The sequence below is a fragment of the Quercus lobata genome, chromosome 8, assembly GCF_001633185.2.
Source record: "Quercus lobata isolate SW786 chromosome 8, ValleyOak3.0 Primary Assembly, whole genome shotgun sequence".
Classification (NCBI taxonomy): domain Eukaryota; kingdom Viridiplantae; phylum Streptophyta; class Magnoliopsida; order Fagales; family Fagaceae; genus Quercus; species Quercus lobata.
Window position 1 is genome coordinate 64,434,726 of NC_044911.1, and position 20,350 is coordinate 64,455,075.

Consider the following 20,350-nt stretch of genomic DNA (forward strand, 5'->3'; position numbering starts at 1 on the left):
ACAATTATAATGGATCCAGATGACAATAAAGTAAAGATAGATTGGTTTTATCTAAAGAAAATCTTCATCGGCACAATCCGAGGAGATCAGTTCTTGAATATATATCTCTTGAATTTGATTACAAGCACAATTCTTGTGGCTACAATATTTTTCTCTTAATTCTCTGATCCCCTTCCTTCAGGGTCTTCTTTCTATTTTATACTATCTTCCTTTTTTCATCTCTACCCTCCACGAGTAGATTAGATTGCTGATATTGATCCTTATCCATCAACACATTCCTGAAGTTTTTGGGAGTAGCTGTATGGCTGAAAATTACTGTTCAAGTATCACTTCCTCATTAATGCAGCCAGAGAGTTAGCTATAGAGCATTCAATGCGGTGGTAGCAATTTTCTCTTAGATATTTCATAACTTTCCTTTGGCCTGTGCTTTCATGATGTATATCCTTATCAATAGAACCTCCTAGAACGTTGCTTCTGGACGGCAGACCACACCTTCTAACCTTTGCTTTGCTCAACCAAGGAAACATCCCTCCTCGGACCACCTTCTCAAACCATCACGACCAAACCCCTTTCTTTATTCATTAATGCCAACCTCCATAACAACGTTTACCCGTCCTCGGACTACTAGACGTCCTCGGACCGAGCCCCCAGCCCAATATATACTACTAGACCTATCATCCCTACACTTATAATCCACCTAATATAATATAAAATTTACATAAGAAAAAAAAAGTGAAAAAAAAAATTACCCAGTACTTTATTTCTTGAAAATAAAGTACCATACAAAAAGAAAATGATAAAAATAATAATAAATCGCCCCACAATCCATACTCTAAATACTAATTACTATCTTAAATATTTGTAATTCATTTAATAATATAAAATTTACAAAAAAAAAATGAAAAAAAAAAGGGACAGGCTCACCTCCCGTTCAATACCCTCCTGTTTCCTCCATTTTTTAAATAGATGAAGGACACGTGTAAGTGAAGCAATCCAAAGGCCCCCCCCCCCCAAAAAAAAAAAAAAAAAAAAAAAACCTCACAAAGCAACTTTTCTTTCATTCTCTCTCCATTATTCTCTCTTCGTCTCTCTCTATCTCTCAACTCTCTCTAGAACTCCAAAACTAAGCATCAAAGGTGTTTCTCTTTCTCATTAAATTGTGACTTGCTCCTTCCTTCATCTTATACACAAATACAAATTCCCTTTTGTTTGAATCTTATATTCAGTTTTTTGGGCTTCTAGGCATTATTACTTACAATGGAACCCCTTCATCTATAAGAATATATATATATATATATATATATTTTCATTTTTAGGTGAGTTTAAGCCAAGCTTTTGTATTTTCTTGAAACCCAAAACAACTATAGACTAGGATTTACTTGCTTTGGTGTTCTTGTGGAACCATTTATGATTGAGTGGTGAGGTTTGGGTTCAATTTCCTTTCCCTGATCTTGTTGGAGATCCCATGGAATATTTCATCCAATGTCCCAATTTCGCCCTTTCTTCTCTGGCAAGCACCGATCTTCTCAAGTAAGGTCTTATCTTGGAGCGTTTGATGCTCAACTCTGAATAGAGCTAGACGGAAAGACTAATGGAGATAGTTGATTTTTTCAGTAATTGCTGTAGTACTGGAGATTTGTGCACTGCTTTGTGGATTTTTACCATCTTTGTGTAGAAGATGAAGGAACAAGACAATTTATTGAGAAATACTCAATTTTGGAGTTTTAGAGAGAGGAAGACAGAGAGAGAGTAAGTTGCTTTGTGGGTTCTTTTTTAGCCTTTGGATTGCTTCACTTACACATGTCCTTCATCTATTTAAAAAATGGAGAAAACAGGAGGGTATTGAACGGGAGGTGAGCCTGTCCCAAAAAAAAATTACCTAGTACTTGATTTCTTAAAAGTAAAGTATCATACAAAAAGAAAAAGAAAAAAAATATAAAGATAAATCACTCCACAATCCACCCTCTAAATACTAATTACTATCTCAAATACTTATAATCCACTTAAAATAATATAAAATTTACAAAAGAAAAAAAAATTACTTAGTACTTGATTTCTTGAAATAAAGTACCATACAAAAAGAAAGAAAGAAAAAAGATAAATCACTGTACAATCCACAATCTAAATGCTAATTAATATCTTAAATATTTATAATCCACTTAATAATATATAATTCACAAAAGAAAAAAAAAAGTGAAAAAAATTACCTAGTACTTGATTTCTTGAAAATAAAGTACCATACAAAAAGAAAAAAAAAAAAAAAAAGATAAATCAATTCACAATCCACACTCTAAATGCTAACTAATATCTTAAATTTTATAATTCATTTAATAATATAAAATTTACACACAAAAAAAAAAATGAAAAAAAAATTACTCAGTATTTGATTTCTTGAAAATAAAGTACCATACAAAAAGAAAAGAAAAAAGAATATATAAAGATAAATTACTCCATAGTCCACAGTCCACACTTTAAATACTAATTACTTTCTTAAATATTTATAATCCACTTAATAATATAAAATTTAAGAAAAAAAAATTACCGAGTAATTGATTTCTTGGAAATAAAGTACCATACCAAAAAAATAAATAAATCACTCCACAGTCCGTACTCTAAATACTAATTACTACCTTAAATATTTATAATCCACTTAATAATATAAAATTTACAAAAGAAAAAAAATTACACAGTACTTTATTTCTTGAAAGTAAAGTACCATACAAATAGAAAAAGAAGGAAAAAAAAATAAAGATAAATCATTACACAGTTCACACTCTAAATACTAATTATTATCTCAAATAATTATAATTCATATAATAATATAAATTTTACAAAAGAAAAAAAAAAGTGAAAAAAAAATTATCTAATACTTGATTTTTTGAAAGTAAAATACTATACAAAAAGAAAAAATTTGATAAAGATAAATCACTCCACATTTCATACTCTAAATACTAATTACTATCTTAAATACTTATAATCCCCCTAATAATATAAAATTTACAAAAGAAATAAAAAAGAAAATCAAAATTTATCCAATACTTGATTTTTTCAAAGTAAAGTACCATACAAAAAAAAAAAAAAAGGATATGTCACTCCACAATCCCACAATCTAAATACTAATTACTATCTTTCTACAATACCCCAAAAAATATGGGATACTGTAGAATGACCCCAATTTAGAAAATTGTTATCTTATATGGCGTATGCCATCTGGAGTATATATTACAAAGTTGTAGAAGTCTTCTCAAATTTTTTTTATTTAAAAAAAAAAAAAAAAAGGTTGTAGATGAAAAATAATCAATATTTCATTATGAGCTGAGATCGAGTCCAAAACTGACCTTCAACTTTAAGTCAACCATGTGCATATCAAGTTACCAAGGATTCAATCAAAATATTTGATAATAAAAGATTTTACTAAAATAAACTAACTAGAACCCAAGTCAAGTTTTGAATTATATAAAAATAAAGTAAATTGCAAGACATATATGATATCTATATAATATCTAAAAGCTAAAACATAACATTTATTATTGTTATTCTTGTTAAGTCGAATCAGTGTATCATTTTGGTCCATTCAATCCATTTTCATTGTAAAATCTATTATTATATAATTAAATGATTTAATTTAATTATTTTATCCAAATCTATTAGTACATAAAGTCATTTAACTATTTTTTAAATTAATATTAATCAAATAGTAAGATCTTTTCAGTAAGGCATCATAACGAATGTTTTCATTTAAATTTTTAATAGTAAAAAAAACATTTAAATGATATCGTTTACTAACTAAAAAATTTACAAAGTGACATGATTGGTTTACATCAACAACATAATAATAAAAAAATTCCTAATTATTTGTTAGTGTACAAATTTTACTATATATAAGTCTTACAAATCTATATTTAGATAATATCTAAAAGTTGAAGCGTAACATTTATTATTACTACACTCCTGTTGAGCCATATCAGCATAGGATTTCAATCTATTTAATTCCAATTTGGTACATCAACAACATAATAAACAAATTCTTAATTATTTTATTTTTATAGTGATATTATAGTTAGTACAAATTATACTGCATATAAGTCTTACAAATCTATATAATATTTAAAAGCTAAAATGTAGCATTTATTGTTGTTATATTCCTTTTGAGTTACATCAATGTAGCATTTTGGTCAATTCGATCTATTTTGGTCCATTCAGCCCAATTCGGTTCTATTTGATCCTATTCGGTCCATTCGGCCTCTGTCTATTTTGGTCATATTCGGTCCATTCTGTTCACTTCTCCTGTTTGGTCCAATTTTGTGCATTGGGTTCTATTCGGTCCACTTTGGTCTAATTTGGTCCCATTTGGTCCTATTGGGTCTACTTCGTTCCACATTGGTCCTATTTCGCCCCACCTGGTCCTATTGGGTATACTTCAGTCCACATTGGTCCTATTCGGTCCATTCTATCAACTTCAGTCTTATTCGGTCCACATTGGTCTCTTCGGTCCACTTTAGTTCTATTCAATCCATTCAATCCACTTTGGTCTTATTCTGACCACTTTGGTCCTATTCGGTCCATTATGTCTACTTTGGTTTTATTTGGTCAACTTCAATCCTATTCTGTCCACTTTGTTTCTATTCGGTCGACTTTGGTCCTATTCGGTCCACTTTGGTTCTTTTCGGTCTATTCGATCCAATTTGGACTTATTCGGTCCACATTGGTCCTATTCTGTTCACTATGGTCCACTTTATTTCTATTCGGTCCATGCTGTCTACTTTGGTCTTATTCGGTCCACTTTAGTCCTATTCAATCCACATTAGGTTCTATTCCGTCCATTCTATCCTATTCAATCAACTTTGATCCTATTCGATCCATTTGGTCTACTTCGATCCATTTTTGTGTAGTTACATACTACAAAAAGATAGATTTGCACCAAAATATATATATATCTAAAATTTTAAACATAACATTTATTTTTACTACGTTCATGTTGAGTCACATTAACGTATTTCAATCCAACTAAATTTAAGTCAATATTTTTCTAAACATGAAGTTATGAAAATACAAATGTAATATTTAGGACAATTACTCAATTACTTTAACGTCATTACTTTTAAATAAATTACATGAGTTTGATTATATTTTCAAGCTAAATAAATAAACAAATATATATATATATATATATAATTTTATTTAACTATCCAGTGCAACGCACAAATAGTGACTAGTGTCTTTAAAAAAAGACATGCATTAAAACAAGCTTGTTCAAAGTATAAATTTAAATAAAATAAAATAAAATAATCCAATTAAAGAATAGGAAATAGATTTTAAAAAATGAACTGTATTTATATCCTTTGATTCCCATATGGAATGGAACAAAAATCAAGTAGACCAACTACAATAGTGATCTTACGTCAAAAACAAAAACATCTAACAAAAAGGTGAGGAAAAAACACAGAGCTGGTCACGTTATTGACTTGCCCACTTTTCTTGTTATCACTGTTTTCCAAGAGACCAAATAATTATCTTACAAAGAAAACAAAGGGATCACATTGTTGAGTGTTGACTAGTCTAGTGCTTGTAATTAGGGTTGTCACGGAGACCAAGTTTAGAGAGAACCAAGCAGTAGGAATCCCAGTCAGTTCTTCGGAGATACTTCAATATCCTCTTCCTCCTCTGCACCATTGCTTGAAGACCCTTTATAGAATGCTTATCCTACAACATTATAGTTATAATAATATACAAATAAATAAATCTAAGAAGGGAAAAAGAGAAAGTAACAGCACCTACAGTACTTAGACTATGCAATCAATTTAAAAGGGAGACTACTTAGCACTCTTATTATTAATTTTTGGAACCCCACTCATCTGTAATATATTGGCTGTTGTACTGAAGGCAACAGCAACTAGTAACTAATTAAAAATGTCAAACACATATAACTTCTTGCTCCCTAATATCATTCAGCTAGCTGGATGCCAGTCGTATCCTGCCACATCAATTGCTGCCTTGATGCAACATTGCATTTGCTTGAGTCAATTCATCAGATAAGTAAAGCAAAAAAATAACATTTAGTTGTCATGAGTTTCATTTGAATGATATTAACTTTCACAAGAGTCCAATGTGCTCATGCATTACTGCACACTGCAAAAATGTGGCAAGATTCTAAACTGATGTTGCACAACTTGCACTTGCACCAGTGGTGGTCAGTTTGGTCTGTGTTCTTGGTTTCATGAACACCTGTAAGTGCAACTGATTAAATATTTCTTATCCACAATTTCAAGCTCTTGAAATTTATTACTCCTCTCCTCTCCTCTCACTTCATCTTCCTCCATTCCAAACATACACTAAAAGTATTAGCTAGAACAATCTATACCATGTTAATCACCTCAATGCCCCTAATTTATTGTTAACTAGGTGCAGGTAGATAACAAGATTTGTAAGAAATTGTTCAATCAAGGGATTGATATTACCCCCAAATAAAACTATCTAATGCAAGACTGAATTCAAGGAAGTGTTAAAACTAAACAATACAGGACTAAGTAGTAATATAATGAAAAGAATCTAAATAATAGACTCAAATAAATAGTACTTGGTTCAACTGTCACCTTCTTGTGTAAAACTGAAGATAGATGCTTGATCTTAGTTGTGAGTTGTGCCACTGCAAAGAAATCAGAGAAAGGAAATCCATAATCATATCCAAAAAAATGATTGCAAGCTTAGTATGTATGGAAGAAGTTTCAAGGATCACTGAAATTTGCACTTCTTGCAAGCAAAAAGAACAAGAAGGGTATTTTCATTTCCATTAAAGTTGTTTGCTGCACCCACAGAAGGGCAAAAAGACATGATCAAAAAGATTATTGAGAGAGAGAGAGAGAGAGAACAACCTCATATTTCAGGGATTCAAATGGCTCAACCTAATTTTATGTTCCATCTAGCCACAACAGGGATTTCTAATAAAATAGAAATTTTTCTGGTAAGTCCACAACAGAACTTTGAAAAAAATACATTTATGCCGTCCTAGTCTAACCACATGCTCCTCATGGAAAAGTTCGAAGCTAATTTAGATAATAGCTACTTGGTATCTCTTGGCTAGCCAACTCAACTGCTACTCATTTCTTAAAAAAAAAAATCTATTTTATATTGTGTTTCACCAAGATTTAATAAAAAAATGTCATGTCTAGTGTACAAAGCTCCCACTTTTGCAGGGTCTAAAAGAGGTCGTGGTAGGCAGTTTTTCCTCCAATTTTGTTTGGAAAGGCTAATTCTCGGACTTGAACCCGCAACCTGTCTTTTTTGGTGGAAGGCACTTGTCATCGAAGCAAGGCCCGACCTCTTCATTGAGATTTAATACAATGGAGGAAATATACACTTCTGGAAATTTCAGGTTTAATAGAGATTTAACTGACTAGGAGTCTAGGAATTGGAGTCGACAAACTCCTTTGATATCTTGTATACTTATAAGTTATATCCCTAGCTGAGAGGACCCTAGTTGAATCAGGTGGAGGTTGAATAGGCATGGAGAATTTGATGTTCGCTCCTATTATGAGACATTGAGAGGCCCATGTGTTGTAAGTTTCCCATGGAAGAGTGTGGTGTTCCAAGGCACCAAAAAGAGTCACGATGACCTCACCCTCCACTTTGCTTTTACAAGGGCTAGAACCCATTGGCATTTATCCTTTTCTTAATGGTCTTCTCCTTTAACATGTTTGGGAACATATAAGGGCAGATGTAAAACAATTTTAAAAAAGGGTTATCATCTAGTATTACAAACAGGAAATGGAACCAAAATATAAGACCAAAAACACATCATTCAAAAGAATTATATTAAAGCAGGTAAATTTCAGCATACTTTTATTTTATAAAAAAAAAGTGCATCTAAAGATAAAGGTTATACACATGCACCACAAAACAGAAATCAGAAACATGCAATTTATCAAGATGGAAAAGTGTAACGGAACTAAAATGTAAACCCCTTTACCTTGAACGCGTCCAGATCCACAATCTGAATCTGACATTTTAAACTCATCTCTAACTTTTGCAAGCTCAATTTTCAGTTTTTCTGCAGAAGACATATTATCTGGATGGAAATACTGCATTAAACATATTTCAAAAGTATTAGAGCATCAAATCCCTTTAGATCTTAGAAAGGTAGAGTAACTTCTGTGAAATCTACATAAATGCAGGCTTTAGAAGGTTAAATTTTTTGACTGGTAAAAAAAATAACAAAGTCATTAAAAAAAGTTGGTGCATTAAAAGATTCATACTGGGCTCCATTTAAGAACATGCACTTCCTTGAGGGGCGGAAGGGGGGGGGGGGGGGAACCCCTCTATAAAGGACCCTAAGTATGCATAATTGATAACAATACTGTAAGATTCTGTTACTTCATGTAAATTCACAGTTAAGGAATCAATATATAATGAAATTGATTCCAGGTCTTTTGGAAAAAAATATTCATGGAGTGAAGGATAGGATGTACAAGGGAATCTAGCAAGGACATATTGCAGATGATACATGTCACTTGTAGTTTATTTCAGTCATTAGGAGTACCAGAGTGTAATTTCTTAAATTAAAGAATGCAACAATAGTCACAAATATGTGAAGAATTTGCATTTAGCTCTTTTGCAAGATCATACCATCTGAAATATGAAGCAAAAGATAGACTTAATGAGAAACAATTCCAACATATGCAGGCTCCTCAAGCTTCATTCTTTTCCATCTTGAGGAAAAGTAAACCACAAAAGGCGCCCTTGTATTCGAAATTTCGAGTTACAACATTTACTATACTGCCACTGAACAATGTCTTCCAGTAAACAACATAAAGGTTTTACAAATTCTCTCTCCTTATTAACAAGATCTCAACAGATTTAACCACAAGTGAAATTACCGCTTAGAAGTATAATTACTTCTTAAAGAATTCCACGTTTAAACATCAATAAGAATTTCGAGAGAAGAACTTATAGGAATGGACTTGAGAGTTCTCATTTTAGGTGGTCCTATCATCCACATTATCATCTAGTGCTCCAATTTTTTATGCATGTGAGATTTTCCACTTTTTTTAATGAAAAAAACTGATCTAGTTAACAAACATCTTATACAACTAAAAAAATATCAAGAATATAGAAAAGCTAAGAGAAGGATATTTGCCTTTTCAACTAGATGCTCCTTTGGAGGTTGAAGCATAAAGTCAGGAGTTCTGCCTAACTGACCCAAGATATCAAGTCTCTGGACTGAAAAAAGAAATCAGAATTAATAGATTTTAGGAAGATGCATATAGTATTGTATCCTATTGTAGGGAAAAATTAAAGCTGGCAAAATTTAATCAATCAAAAACAATTTTTAAGTGAGATTCAACAACTTTGAGACACATTCAAACAAGTATTACATGAAAGTTAAGAAAATCAATATGATAAAAATTTATTATTATATTAAAAAAGTAAAAAATAAAAAACTTAAGATTGGGCTTGAGCCTTTTCTTTTTCTTTTTGATAATTCAGCAGTTACAATGGGGGAAAGGAGATCTGAACCGTGGTCGTCTCCATCGAAAACACCAGGGTGTGCCAATTGAACAACAAAGCTCTTGGCAGGTTGAGCCTATTTTTAGTTGTGAGAAACAAAAAAAATTTCCTTTGGAAAACAACAAACAAAAATTGAAACTGCAGAGTTAATGAAAACTCAAAGAATCCAAGAAACACAAGAACCCTGCAATCGAAAATGCCATATGCTGCGAGGTCCAATCAAATAAGGACTTCAGCAGTAAATATTTCAACTTTGCCTTACTTAATTCGTGCCCCTCAAAGCACCTAGCATTCCGCTTTCTCCAAAAATACCACATGAGACACAAAGTGACTGACTATTGTATCCCCCATCACCTCTTCTTCCAAACCCTTCCTTTTAGAACTCAAACATCTCTCACACAGACTTAGGAATAACCCAAGAATCCCCAAACAAACCAAATATCATAGACCACATCTCCTAAGCCATAGCACAATGTAAAAATAAATAATTTACATCTGTGCATGGTTTTTGCACAGGAAGCACCACTCTATAATAATTATACCCCGCTTCCTTAAGTGATATTGTCAAAACCCTCCCTAAAGCCACACACCATAAGGGAAGAAGAACCCCAAAAACAAGCCATCCTTAGTGGAGCACTAACTTTCCATATACATTTCCACGAGAAATCTGCAAGACTCCCCCTCAAAATACTGTAGTAACTCTTCACTTAGAAGCCTTTTGGCAAAGGGAACCACACCAACTTGTCAGCACTCCCAGACTGGACCTTTGTAACATAAAGATCCTCCAACAAGTGTGCCAAATATTCTACTTCCCAAACTTGCACTGTATAAATAAACACCAAGAACCAATAACACTGGTCATTTCAAATCTCTACATAATCTTCCACTGTGGCATCACTATCTCTTGCAATGAGAAACAAATTGGGATCTCTCTCCTATTGAGTACTCTACCACTGCCACACATCATGCCAAAATTAAACTCTAGTGTTGTCTCCAACATAGCATCTAACGAACCACGCAAAGCTGTCCCAACCACTTCTAATATGCTTCCACAGTCCCACCCCATATGGCCTCCTCACCTTTCTCGTTCACCAAACTCACCAGTGGAACCATACTTCATATTAATCACCCGTTACTATAATACCATGTCTTCAAATACATATCACCACAACCATTTACCCAACAAGGCTTTATTAAATAGCAACTTTTTGATCCCAAATCCCCATGGCAAAGAGGAATGAGAAAGGAAGAACTATAAATCTTAGATACTTCACCATTTGCGACCTAGGAAACAAAATTCTTCACTTGATCAAGCCAAATTCCAAAGTGTAGCCTGAAAATGTTACAACTGCTTTGGAAAAAGAAAATCAATAAGTCTTAGGACCCAACATTTTTCACAACTAACATTGCCTATCATGATTGGTGTATTATAAAAGTAGTGTCAATGGCGGGGACCCAAGTGAAAGTGATGTTACTCCAATCAAAATGTCACGTCAGCAGTGATGAAAAATGTAGTATCCCAAATGTTACTCAAAGAAAATAATAACAGTACAGGATAGAATACTCAACATCCAAGTATCTTTCACAGCAACCAAAGCTCAATTTTTCAGCAACAAGGGCAAAGGATTCTAAAGTGGTGTCAGACAGCCGAAAATGGAACCTAATCTATCATTTATCATCTTTAAAACCATCAAATTTAATAACTCAAGGTGGACTGGCTTTTACATGATAACTGAACTGAGAACAATCAAATAAAATTTTATAGTATACTAAAAAAATAGAGAACACTGTGATCACTGATCTGTGCCCATTTAATGCAGCTTATTTTTCAGCATTGAGAGAGAGAGAGAGAGAGAGAGAAAACCCAACAACAACAACTTTACCTAGAAAAAAATTGAGGTTTTAAAAAAGCTATAATTTGAAAAAGTGAGGTTACTAACTGCTGAAACAACCGATATTCAAAACTCAGCTCCTTTTCCTTCTCCACAATCTCAGCAACCAAAACAGAGTTTATATCCTCTTATCATCAACCATCCAAATATAATATCAAAAAAAGCACAATATAATACGCTGCACAGGAAACACTCACTTGAAAACTTCAAGTCCCCCCCCCCTCAACAATTTCACTATCAAAATCTGAAAGTTCTTGATTCATATATTCTTTACCTTTCTAGGGATTTCAAGAAGGGCATGACATTAACACAAAATTGAGTAATCCAAGGCACTACTTTCTTTTCTTTCTCCAATTTTCTAAAGAACGAATCAGAGAACTATAATATTTCAACACCAACCAACCAAAACAATTTTCCACTATTTTTTATACTCAATTCCAAATGCCAACTATTGCAAACCAAGTGTTCAAAATTTCCAATTTCCTAAATTTCTAAGCAACTAAAATAGAATTTACGTAATCCAATCATCTGCCATCCAAATTAACAAAACATGCTTTAAGAAAACTAGCAATTTAAAAAATATCACTTTGAAACCATGATACTTAACCTGAATTTTTCTTTGCCTTCTCAAGTTCCAGCTGCCTCATCCAATCCAAGCTCTCCCTCAAGTCCTTAAATGAAATTCCACCAATCCTCAACTCAGTATCCTTCTCCTCCATCTCCCTCAACTTCATCAGCCTCTCATTCAACTCTGAGAGAGAAAACCACAAAGTCTCCCCTTCCTTCTTCACCTCCTCCACAGAAGGCCTAAGATTCCTCAGCTTTTCCCCCAACTCCCCATAGCTATACATCTTCACAAACTCTGTCTTCATCGCCATTGTCTCCCTCTCCCCTGCCTTTCTCTCCCTCCCATTCCCGAACACCGAAAGCGGCAGCATATCAGTCCCACCAATCACTGGGCCCAAATTTGATGTCAGCTTCAATTTCAAACTATTCTTAAATGCCAATAAGGTCATGGGGTCCCCACTGCTCCTCTGATTTTGAGGCAGCTCAGTTTTCAAATGAATCTGCCTCAAGCTTTCTTGAATCGCTTCAAAGGAAAGATTGCGGCCAGTGCCACCACCACCGACTTTCCAAGGCCAGATTCAGTGGTATTTGTGGTAGCATTCTCGTCTGCCTTCGCAGTCACATTCCGTTTGTAAAGCTCTTGAAATGAGATGTTCTGAGAGGAGTGTGTAGAGTTGGGTTGAATGGTGGAAGGTGGCACAGAGGATCTGGTGCAAAACTCAGATAGGTTCTTGCAGATTTCTTCAAGGGAAGCGGCTTTGGAAGGCCTAGAAAAAGATGAGCTTAAAGGGTTTGAAGGTTTGGATGGGTTTGTGGGGTTCCTTGAAGAAAATGGGGAAATAGGTCTTTGTTGTTGTTTGAGACTAGCTTTGACATCAGAGAAATGGGAAGAAAATGAGGATTGGGATGAAGTGGAGGATGGGTATTGATCAGTGGTGGGGTCAGGAGGAGGGGTGGACGAGGTGGAGAAGAGGTGGATCACAGAAGGGTTGTGGAGGGTTCTGTGTTTGGGTCTGAGTTGGAGAGCAGCAGCAGCAGCAGCCATGGGAGCGGCTGAGGAGGACTGGGACAGAGGTGTGTTGGAGATTTATTAGGGTTTGGGATTGGGAGGTGAAGAAAAAGATTGGAGTGAGGGTTTAGTGTGCAACCCATGAAGTGGGTTTGGTATTTTTGAAGTTAAAGCTTCCACCATTGATAAAAACCCAAGCTGGTACCTGCACCCAACCAAAACAAGAACTGATGATAAATTTCAAAATTAAAGTGACAACAGCTCAGAGAAAATGCAGCATTAAAGGATTGTAAAACCTAAGGAAAAATGCACTACACAGGGACTTCTACAAAATTTCAATTGAAATCAATATGCTAACACACATAATTTAAATTGATCATATACCACACTGAACATCACTTGATGGTGACCTCTTTCAGCTGGTGTAGAACAATGCAGATTCATTTTACTGTTGACAGAAACTGACCAGCTGGCTTTGAAATTGTTATAAGTCCGTATAACACTTGAAACTTTCAGGAAAGAACTGAACACATGGAACTAGCATTCTGTAAAACTTCTAAGTGGTTAGAACTACAGGGTGTGGCATAACTAAGCAATAAACTTTGAGTGAGTTGAAACATCAGATAGGAATGAGCCTTTGTGATGAAATTTGGTATGATAGCATCTCTGATACTGAATTTAAAACATCTAGAAACTGCGATTATTTTTTCTGCCAAAAATAAAACTTTATCAATCTACAGAAACCTATAACTGTCACATAAACATCAATGAACCACTAAATTGAATAAAGCCCTCTAGAATTACAAAACAGCTAGCTTCCCCATCTGTTGCAAATGCAATTCATAGGGTTGCATCTTTGGGATAGCCCAAAACAACAAAGCCCCACATTCTAATACTGGTTATAATGTATCACACCACTTAATTCCAAGATACATCTTTCACTTTATGATACAGAAAAGAAAATAAAGCTCAATACAGCAAATTTTATCAATATATACCCAAAAACATTTTGCAAAAAATAGTAAATTGACCCAAAACCACCTACTCAAATCAATAATGCATTAACAAAAGAAAATTCCCAAGCAGATGCATAATTACAACAATCATTTCAAACTGTACTCATTTATAAGACCAAAATTATACCCAAAGTTATATATATATATATTTTAAAAACTACTTTTTCGTCATAATTATCAAACCCTCGACCATTTCATATACACAAAACCAAAATGAAACAAAATTATATCAGAAACAGCCGGAGACTACCAATTGTATTGAACCACAAATTCCAATACAAATATACCAATATGCTACTTCCATTTCATTAAACTGCAAAACCAATAACGGGCTTGTTTTTAAATTCTGATGAGCTATTTTTTGCACAATGGACTTGTTTGTAATGAGTGTGGAATACCTTAGTTTCTAAGAGAACTTTTCACAAACACCTTTCATAGCCTTTTCACACTGGACGCAAATCATCCTACACGCACAAACCATATAAGCCCTTCAAATACCCACATCCAAAAACGAGTTTAAAATCCATATATAGGCATATTAAGCAACAGATACAAGAAAATTTCCAGTTTTTACACAGTTTCTCGGCAACCAAACAATGTCAAATCAAGAGAAATTAAGCGAGAGAGAGAGAGAGATTTTTCTGGCCTTTGGCTTCGATGGCAGTGTTGTGAGCATCGGGGGCTGACTACGGAGCTGAGACAAGCAGAGGACTGCGGCTATGGCGGTTTGAAGGTGTAGCTAAAGAGTGAGAGAGAAAGGCGGGTAGAGATTAGTTTTTTTTTTTTTTTTTTTTTTTTAAATAATAATAATAATAGTTTTTTTCTGACAATAAATTTCTGATGATATGGGCTTAAGAAAGAGTGGCCCAAAGTCACCAATTCTAAGGTGGGTCTAGCTGATATGTTATAGGAGCTCTTATAAAGCCCTATGGGCTGTGATAATCATGTCCCTGCATCCTGATCCATCCCAGAACAACAAACTTTGAAGCCTAACCAAATATAGAAAGGAAAATGGTTTCTTTTACATGTCATTTTTAATACAATAAATTTAACTAATTCATGTTAGTTGTGGAACTAGCTTAAAGCGATGTTACTCAATCACAATAAGTCATATCAACAATGGTTTTAAAAAATAAAATAAAAAATTTCATAGCATTATTTTCTTTAATATGACAAGTGTGTTATTATACACTCTTGTGAAATATTAGGACAATTAAGGGTTTTTCTTTTCTCTTTACAAGTGAGAGATTCAAATGAGATTCTTCTCATGGAAAGAATTGGTTAGTGTCATTGTGATTTAGTCACAAGATTTTTGGCTAAATAAATTTTATATATAATTTAAAAGAAGATTCTACTTAGTTTAACTAGTAAAATTTTTTGATGTCAAATAAGATATTGAGTTAAATTCTACTTAAAAGACACAAACATGCACAAATTAGTATTTTGACTTGATGGTAAAGAATAATTATATTGAAACGAACACCATAAATTTAAATTTTATCCTAACTACCAAAAAACTAAATTGCATAATAAACTAACAATGTAAGGTCTATATATATAATTCTGTAATAAAGGACAAGATAGATTTAATTGTTTGATTCATGCATTATAATTAGAGATTTGAACGGTCAACTTTTTTATTTACACATTTACAACAATATTTTTGTCTGGTTTATGATCTCTTTGACTCGAATAATTATTCAATGTAGGGATGGCAATGGGGTGAGGTTATACTGGATCATGCATAGGTGCTTCACCTTCACCTCTACCCCACATGGTTGTTGTCCTACCTTGTCTTTGCTCTACCCTTGCAAATTAGGGCGGGAAAGCCTAAATCCATCCCTACCCTACTATTCATGGTAAACCCATTATTCATGTGAAAAGAAAGAGTAAATATTTATTGTATTCTTGAACTACTGAATAATTACACCTTTGATCATGGTTCATGACCAAACATTTAAAAGCTAAGTTGTTTCAATTCTAGTTTGAAAATTCTAAAGTAATTAAGATTAAGAGCATTATGTCTTGAAAATATTATTGTTTCCATTTTAGGGGGATTTTTTTTTTAATGAAGAATTTCATCATGGTAAGATCGCCTTCATTTATCTACTATCTAGAGCTGAATATTTTATCCATTATATATCTTCAAAAATGAAGTTCTTGTTTGGACCCATGTTCAGTAAAAACCATTTGCGAATCCCTCATCAATTCTTCTGGTCCAGAATCAGACTGGATTTATACTTAATTGCATGTATAGTACAGGAAAAAAAATAAATTATTATAGCATGAAAAGCTGTTAAAGAGTTTTTTAATCCCATTGCTGACATTTCCTAATTCAGAAGAATTTGTCAACCCGCATCAAATAATTTTATATGTTCTTCAATTTTGCATAGTCATGTTAATCTGCATGTTCTTTTAAAGTCAGTGTGTAGAGTTTTCCACATTTTTATGTATTAAGGTGCCTAGTTTAATATTTGCCAAGAGGGATTTCTCGTGATTTTATTTTCCGTATTGAATAATGTAAGCAATACACTTCCACGAAATATTCCCCACAATTACAACCATTTTTCTCTTTCTCACTCTCTTATCGAGATTCGGGTGCAAACATGTGCCAAGGACAAGGAGAGTGAAATGCCTAGACATCGGTCAACTGGGTGAGTTCTTATTGTAATGTATAAATAAATTTGTTTATCATAAATTGAACTTGAGTTTTTCATTCTTTATAGGATTTACTGTGGTATGACCTAGTTACATTTAATTTAGAGCATGTTTGATCATTTCAGTTAGAGAGAAAATAAATGATTGTAGGGACTGAGATTGAACACTTCTCCTATTAGATGAGTGAATTTAGGCCCAACTAGTCCAATACAATAAATTTATAGAAAATGGGTTTAAGAACTAGGTCTTAGTGAGGATTACAATAACTAGACATGGTTATGAATGGATTGAATAATAAGGACGTGGACTAAAGTATGAAATTCTGTCTTCGGGCATTTCGTTCGAGAAACTTAGTGTTCTTATTCTTTCTTCAGTGCTTGATTACAAAGATTTCCAAGATCGTGCTAATTGTTTCTGTATTCTCCCTTTCTAATTCCCGATCCCCTTTTCCTAGAGGATTTCTCACATTATATATCCTTTTCCAGTCGATCTTGGCCCTACATCTGTTGATCATGCAGGTCACTACTTGAGTATTTGTCCCATCAGCCACCTTCCCAAACTTTCTGTGAGTTGCAGCAACCAAGACCTCACTGTTCAGGGGTCATTTCCTCATTAATGCGGCCAAAACGTTAGTTGTGGGCATTTAATGTGGAGGTGACAATTTCTCCTTGAACTGTTCCTACACCATGCTCCCATGACTGTCCTACGGTACTTGTTTCTTTTCTTGGGACGCTCTGGGAGGCTATTGTCGATGGCGTGCCATTCTTCCCTTCTAAGATCTAGGTTGGTCGAGAACAGGATTGTCCTCAGCGATGTTTCTTGGTCATTTGGGCTTTCTTCATTCGTCCTCGGGCATTTCTTCCTCCTCGGTGTGGGCCTTGGGTTTAGTATAAAGTGGACTGGGGTTGTCAAATTCTTTGACCCCACAATGATAAATAAGAGAAGCACATTTGTAGTATTTCATAAATTTAACTAACTCATTTTATTATACACTATGTTTGTTTTGAAGGAAAATGTTAAATCTGAAAACAATAACTCAATTTTTATAATAATTATCTAAAATCCTAAATAAATAAAAATTAATGTTATTTTTTGAGCCATTTGTGAGCCTCAAATTAGAAAACAAACCCAATATCTAAACTTGAGAAGTGATTTTTCTTCCTCCACTTTCTTTCTTTCCTTTTATCTATCCACTTCAAGATATTAAGGTTTATATTAATAAGAGTGTGCAATTGACCATAAAGAGAATGTGAGTAAGAAATTCAAGATGAACCTTTGTCCTGGTAGGTGACTATATTGGAAGACACGTTTTGGAACTTCAATTAAAAAGAAATAAAAAATAGAAACTAGTTTTATTTTGGAGTCATATTAAACTCAATATTGTAGAAGGTGCTTTATTATCAATTTACTGGTTTAGACTGAAATATCGTGTATTTATAAAAAATTTATAAAAAAAAATTATAAAAAATTTCTAAAGTGGCTTCATAAAAAATTTATAAAAAAAATTCCAATCCTACTCCTAATGTCTACATTAGCAATCAATTCTTCTCCACATTCGTTAACTTATAATTATATCAGTGATTCAGTACTGGATCGTAAATGCAAGTAAATATCAATTTTGCCGACAGCTTCAAGAAGGAGAAAAGAAAAGATTCCTGACCATGACGGATAGTGAAATTACATGACAATTTGAAACTTAAATTGACACGCTGAGGTTTTCTTCATTGTCACTAACTTTATATATTGTACTTTCTTTGTTTTTTTTTTTTTTTTTAATGAGCACTAACTTTATTACTTAGTTTCTTAATCTATCAAAGAATTAAACAAAAGTATTGCCTAATCCTAATTTTATATTCTAGGCATAATCCATTTTTAGTGATGCTAACACCAATACAAATTTTACTCTATAAACTTTACAAATTAATTTATCATCAAAAAATTAAACTTTTTTTCTTTTGTAGTAAAATTAATAATAGCTTTAGTATTATTTATCTATTTTTTCTTTACAGTAAAAGTTGTCTATTGGGTCATTAATCATTTTTGGTAATTAAATAAATTGATTAATATAGGTTTACTAGAGTTATGTGTGTGTGTGTTTCTTATTAATATTGTTGGTGGTTATTAACTCGGATGTTTGCAAGAATTTGAGTAATCTAAACATGCATGCTTGCTGAATAGGGAAGACCTTGGAAATCTTCCCTTCACATGCAACGACAAGATCGAGACAAGAAATAAATGAAGTTTGTGCTAATGATATAAACAAACTTAACATAGTGTCAGCTTGGCTTAATTACTAATTAACTAAGCCAGCCTACAAGTACATATTAAAATAATTTGTTTGCATTTGTCAATCTTGAACATAAATTTTAAATGTTAATCACCTTTATTTTAGAATAATTAACAATCTCACTTGTTGAATTAACACAAAGGAGGCCACATGATCTTTAGGGAACAAAGAGAAGGAAAATCAAAATTCTATGAATGATTTTAAAAAAGAGGAAAAACAAGTGGGGTTGTACAAAGACTAGGAGAGATGCCACTACATTAAGCAACCATGACACAAGACCAAATTCCATCACATCTATGGTTTCTAGAGACTAGAATGACAGAGAGATAGATTTAATTAAAAAAAATAAGAAGATGTATATTAGTGAAGGCAATGAAGGTCCCCATAGCTTTCTTCCTTAATTAATTATATATAATTTAGATTTCCTCTTTCCTCCTTCCCACTCAGGTCGAAATCTACACGCTAAGGAAACCCAACATTGAGAAAACAATCTATAGCTGGCAAGACCATTGACTATCCAACAAATACATACATCTACTTCATAAAATGCTGTAGCTAGCTTCAATAAGTAGGAAGATATATATACATTATACTTATGAAAATTCCCCTTACTTAAGGGGAACACTAACACTATATCCAATGACCATTGTTACTTGTCAAAATTTTCTTATATCATCCCAATTATAGTCAATATTTTCATCAAACTAAGAAACAATTCATCCAGATATGGACTCTGATTTTTTGATAGGTTTACATAAAGTCCCAAATTATATTCAACATTCTTAAATATTTGAACTAATTCCTAAACAAGCAAGTGGTCCTTTCTTCTAGTGCCTTAACAATGTCAAAGATCTACTGCATTATATTTGATAACTATTTTTAAATTAATAACTGTAGATGACTTCTTGGAGTATCGAGATTTTGAGTTGAAATTTACACGCAAGGAACAAATCTTGGATATTGCTACAAGAGTTTAAAATATAAGAAAAGGGAATAAAACCTTCTTCTTTTTTTGAGAATCGAATTAAACCTTTAGTTAAGAAGGTTAATTAACAAGGATTATATCAATAGTTGTTACTTGTTAGTTTGTTACAATTGAACCGAAAAAGAAAAATATTATGTTGCTAGGATAAGCATAGAAAGTATTTAATTAATCGAACTAATCCTTTTTCAGGCGTATAAACTCATTGACAACACTCCATAAACGAATGAGATCTAGTTTTAGATTGATATGATATCAACCTTTTTTTCTTTAGTCTTCTTTCCATTTAAATTTTCGTGTCTCAACAAAATTTTTATTTATATTTTTCTTGCTCTCCCCACTTGTTAAAACACATGCCTAAAGAAATTTTTTCTTTCTTTCTTTATTTTTTTTTTATTGTTTTCCCCCTTCAAGAATCAAACTTTTTTTTCCATG

At 33.0% G+C, this 20,350-nt stretch overlaps 1 pseudogene; it reads right to left on the reverse strand.

Annotated features, from left to right (window-relative positions):
• Positions 1-5,317: 5,317 nt before the first annotated feature.
• Positions 5,318-14,758, reverse strand: LOC115957352 (annotated as a pseudogene).
• Between the last annotated feature and the right edge of the window lie 5,592 nt (positions 14,759-20,350).